Raw genomic sequence first — 5,362 nt, 5'->3', positions numbered from 1 at the left:
ATGCTGAAATGTTTCAGGACCCTGGAAAGAGTGAAGGGCTGAAGGAACTGTCCAAGGTCCTGAAAATTATTGAATGTTTAAGGACTTTAGACAAAGTGAAGGGCTGAAGGAACTCTCCAAGGTCCTGAAAGAGCTGGAATGTTTCAGAACCTTGGACAGTGTGAAGGACTAAAGGAACTGTCCAAGGTACTGAAATTACTGGAATGTTTTAGGAACTTGGATATTGTGAAGGGCTGAAGGAACTGTCCAAGGTCCTGAAAGAGCTGGAATGTTTCAGAACCTTGGAAAGTGTGAAGTACTAAAGGACCTGTCCAAGGTACTGAAATTACTAGAATGTTTTAGGAACTTGGATATTGTGAAGGGCTGAAGGAAATGTCCAAAGTCCTGAAAGTGGTGGAATGTCGCAGGACCTCTGACAGTGTGAAGGACAGAAAGAACTATCCAAGGTATTGAAAGTACTGGAATGTTTTAGGACCTTGGGCAGTGTGAAAGGTGAAGTAACTGTCCAAGGTACTGAAATTACTGGAATGTTTTAGGAACTTGGATATTGTGAAGGGCTGAAGGAAATGTCCAATGTCCTGAAAGCGGTGGAATGTTGCAGGACCTCTGACAGTGTGAAGGACAGAAGGAACTATCCAAGGTATTGAAAGTACTGGAATGTTTTAGGACCTTGGGCAGTGTGAAAGGTGAAGTAACTGTCCAAGGTACTGAAATTACTGGAATGTTTTAGGAACTTGGATATTGTGAAGGGCTGAAGGAACTGTCCAAGGTCCTGAAAATATCTGAATATGCAGGACTTTAAACAGTGTGAAGGACAGAAGGAACTATCCATGGTATTGAAAGTACTGGAATGTTTTAGGACCTTGGGCAGTGTGAAAGGTGAAGTAACTGTCAAAGGTACTGAAAATGCTGGAATGTTTTAGGACCTTAGACATTGTGAAGGGCTTAAGGATCTGTCCAAGTTACTGAAAGTGCTGGAATGTTTCAATATCTCGGACAGTGTGAAGGGTGGAGGGAGCTGTCCAAGGTACTGAAAATTCTTGAATTTTGCAGGAATTTAGACAGTGTGAACGGCTGAAGGACCTGTCCTAGCTACTGAAAATTCTAGAATTTTGCAGGACGTTAGAAAGTGAACGGCTGAAGGAACTCTCCAAGGTCCTGAAGGAACTGTAATGTTTCAGGACCTTAGATAGTGTGAAGGACTGAAGGAAATGTCCAAGGTGTTGAAAGTACTGGAATGTTTTAGGTCCTTGGAAGGATTGCAGGTTTCAAGGAACTTTCCAAGGTCCTGAACGAATTGGAATTGTTCAAGACCTTGGAAAGTGTGAAGGGTTGATGGAACTGTCCAAGGTCCTGAAAGTAATGGAATGTTTTAGGAACTTGGGCAATGTGAAGCACTGAAGGAACTGTCCAGGGTCCTGTACATGCTGGAATAATTCAGGACCCCAGAAAGAGTGAAGGGTTGAAGGAACTGTCCAAGGTCCTGAAAGAACTGGAATGTGTTAGGACGTTAGACAGTGTGAAGGGCTTGAGGAACTGTCCAAGTTACTGTAAGTGCTGGAATGTTTCAGTATCTCGGACAGTGTGAAGGTCGGAAGGAGCTGTCCAAGGTACTGAAAATTCTTGATATTTGCAGGACTTTAGAAAGTGTGAACGGCTGAAGGAACTGTCCAAGGTCCTGAAAGAACTAGAATGTGTTAGGACGTTAGACAGTGTGAAGGGCTTGAGGAACTGTCAAAGGTCCTGAAAGTATTGGAATATTTTAGAACCTTGGAGAGTATGAAGGGCTGAAGGAACTGTCCAAGGGACTGAAAGTACTGGAATGTTTCAGGACCTTAGACAGTGTGAAGGACTGAAGGAACTGTCCAAGGTATTGAAAGTACTGGAATGTTTTAGGTCCTTGGAAGGATTGAAGGGTTAAAGGAACTGTCCAAGGTCCTGAAAGAATTGGAATTGTTCAAGACCTTGGAAAGTGTGAAGGGTTGATGTACTGTCCAAGGTCCTGAAAGTAATGGACTGTTTTAGGAACTTGGGCAATGTGAAGGGCTGAAGGAACTGTCCAGGGTCCTGTACATGCTGGAATAGTTCAGGACCCCGGAAAGAGTGAAGGGTTGAAGGAACTGTCCAAGGTCCTGAAAGAACTGGAATGTGTTAGGACGTTAGACAGTGTGAAGGGCTTGAGGAACTGTCGAAGGTCCTGAAAGTACTGGAATATTTTAGAAACTTGGAGAGTATGAAGGGCTGAAGGAACTGTCCAAGGGACTGAAAGTAATGGAATGTTTTAGGACCTTGGACAGTGATAAGAATTGAAAGATCTGTCCAAGGTACTGAAAGAACTGGAATGTTTCAGGACCTTGGACTGTGTGAATAATGAAGGAACTGTCCAAGGTACTGAAAGTACTGGAATGTTTTAGGACCTTTGGCAGTGTGGAGGAATGAAGGAATGTTCCAGGGTACTGAATGTGCTGAAATGTTTCAGGACCCTGGAAAGAGTGTAGGGCTGAAGGAACTGTCCAAGGTCCTGAAAATGCTTGAATATTTAAGGACTTTGGAAAAAGTGAAGGGCTGAAGGACCTGTCTAAGGTCCTGAAAGAGCTGGAATGATTCAGGACCTTGGACAGTGTGAATAATGAAGGAACTGTCCAAGGTACTGAAAGTACTGGAATGTTTTAGGACCTTGGATATTGTGAAGTGCTGAAGGAAATGTCCAAGGTCCTGAAAGTGCTGGAATGTTGCAGGACATCTGACAGTGTGAAGGTCTGAAGGAACTGTCCAAGGTCCAGAAAATATCTGAATATTGCAGGACTTTAAACAGTGTGAAGGACAGAAGGATCTATCCAAGGTATTGAAAGTACTGGAATGTTTTAGGACCTTGGACAGTCTGAAAGGTAAAGTAACTGTCCAATGTACTGAAAATACTGGAATATTTTAGGGCCTTAGACATTGTGAAGGGCTTAAGGATCTGTCCAAGTTACTGAAAGTGCTGGAATGTTTCAGTATCTCGGACAGTGTGAAGGGTTGAAGTAACTGTCCAAGGTATTGAAAGAAGTGGAATGTTTTAGGACCTTGGAAGGATTGAAGGGTTGAAGGAACTGTCCAAGGTCCTGAAAGAATTGGAATGTTTCAGGACCTTGAACAGTGTAAAGGGTTGAAGGAACTGTCCAAGGTCCTGAAAGTAGTGGAATGTTTATGACCTTGGGTGGTGTGAAGGGCTGAAGGAAGTGTCCAAGGTCCTGAAAGAACCGGAATGTTTCAGGACCTGGACAGTGTGAAGGACTGAAGGAACTGTCCAAGGTCCTGATAGAACTGGAATGTTTCAGCACTTTGGACAATGTGAAGGACTGAAGGAACTGTCCAAGGTCCTGAAAGTACTGGAATATTGTAGAAACTTTGATAGTGTGAAGGGCTGAAAGAACTGTCCAAGGTCCTGAAAGTACTGGAATATTGTAGAAACTTGGAAAGTGTGAAGAACTGAAGGAACTGTCCAAGGTCCTGAATGAATTGGAATGTTTCCGCACTTGGACATTGTGAAAGACGGAAGGAACAGAAAAAGGTCCCGAATGTGCGGGAATGATTCAAGACCATGGTCATTGTGAAGGGCTGATGGAACTTTCCAAGGTCCTGAAATTTCCTGAAATTTCAGGAACTTGGAAATTGTGAAGGGCTGAAAGAACTGTCCAGGGTCCTGAACGTGCTGGAATGTTCAAAGACCCCGGAAAGAGTGAAGCGCTGAAGGAACTGTCCACGGTCCTGAAAGTGCTGGAACGTTAATGGCCCTCAGACAGTGTGAAGGGCTGAAGGAGCTGTCTAAGTTCTTGAAAATGCTTGAATGTTGCAGGACTTTAGATAGAGTGAAGGACTGAAGGAACTGTCCAAGGTCCTGAAAGTGCAGGGATGTGTCAGGATCTTGGACAGTGTGAAGGACTTAAGGAACTGTCCATAGTATTTAAAGTACTGGAATGTTTTAGGACCATGGACAGTGTGAAGGGCTGAAGCAACTGTCCAAGGTACTGAAAATACTGGAAAGTTTTAGGACCTTGGACAGTGTGAATAACTGAAGGAACTGTCCAAGGTCCTGAATGAATTGGAATGTTTCCATACTTGGACATTGTGAAGAACTGAAGGAACTGAAAAAAAGGTCCTGAATGTGCCGGAATGATTCAGGACCTTGGTCAATGAGAAAGGCTGTAGGAACTGACCAAGGTCCTGAGAGAACTGGAATGTTTCAGGACTTTGGACAGTGTGAATAACTGAAGGAACTGTCCAAGGAACTGTAAGTACTGGAATGTTTTAGGACCTTGGGTATTGTGGAGGGATGAAGGAACTGTCCAAGTTATTGAAAGTACTGGAATGTTTTAGGACCTTGGACAGTGTGAATGGTTGAAGGTACTGTCCAAGGTTCTGACAGTAACGGAATGTTTTAGGACCTTGGACAGTGTGAATGTTTGAAGGAACTGTCCAAGGTCCTGAAAGTACTGGAATATTTTAGAAACTTGGAGAGTATGAAGAGCTGAAGGAACTGTCCAAGGGACTGAAAGTACTGGAATGTTTTAGGACCTTGGACAGTGTGAAGAACTGAAAGAACTGTCCAATGTACTGAAAGAACTGGAATGTTTCAGGACCTTGAACTGTGTGAATAACTGAAGGAACTGTCCAAGGTCCTGAAAATATCTGAATATTGCAGGACTTTAAACAGTGTGAAGGACAGAAGGAACTATCCAAGGTATTGAAAGTACTGGAATGTTTTAGGACCTTGGGAAGTGTGAAAGGTGAAGTAACTGTCCAAGGTACTGAAAATACTAGAATTTTTTAGGACCTTAGACATTGTGAAGGGCTTAAGGAACTGTCCAAGGTACTGAAAATGCTTGAATTTTGCAGGAATTTAGACAGTTTGAACGGCTGAAGGAACCGTCCAAGGTCCTGAATGTGTTGGGATGTTTCAGGACCTTGGGCAATGTGGATGGCTGAAGGAACGGTCCAGGGTCCTGAACGTGCTGATTTGTTTCAGGACTCCGGAAAGAATGAAGGGCTGAAGGATCTGTCCAAGGTCCTGAAAATGCTTGAATGTTGAAGGACTTTAGACAAAGTGAAGGGCTGAAGGAACTGTTCAAGTTTGTGAAAGAGCTGGAATGTTTCAGCACCTTGGACAGTGTGAAGGACTGAAGGAACTGTCCAAGTTCTGAAAGTACTGGAATGTTTCAGGACCTTGGACAGTGTGAATTACTGAATGTGGCAGGATGAATTGCACCTGCTGGCAGGGTAATTGTGGTGTGGCAGCCAATGACACTAGAGGGTGCTCCCTATAAAAAGCACAGGTAAACTGCAGGTTTAGATTAGATTGGTTGGCTGAAGACACGTCACC

The 5,362-nt window shown here is 43.6% G+C and overlaps 1 protein-coding gene across 1 annotated transcript in view; it reads right to left on the bottom strand.

Annotated features, from left to right (window-relative positions):
- LOC106527239 (E3 ubiquitin/ISG15 ligase TRIM25) overlaps nucleotides 1–5,362 on the bottom strand; it is a 39,845-nt gene that overhangs the window by 29,097 nt on the left and 5,386 nt on the right. The gene's annotated exons all lie outside the window — the stretch shown is intronic.

Source organism: Austrofundulus limnaeus, unplaced genomic scaffold (genome assembly GCF_001266775.1).
Source record: "Austrofundulus limnaeus strain Quisiro unplaced genomic scaffold, Austrofundulus_limnaeus-1.0 Scaffold316, whole genome shotgun sequence".
NCBI classification, from domain to species: Eukaryota; Metazoa; Chordata; class Actinopteri; order Cyprinodontiformes; family Rivulidae; genus Austrofundulus; species Austrofundulus limnaeus.
Note: the sequence above shows the minus strand (reverse complement) of the source record. Positions and strands in the feature narration are given on the sequence as shown.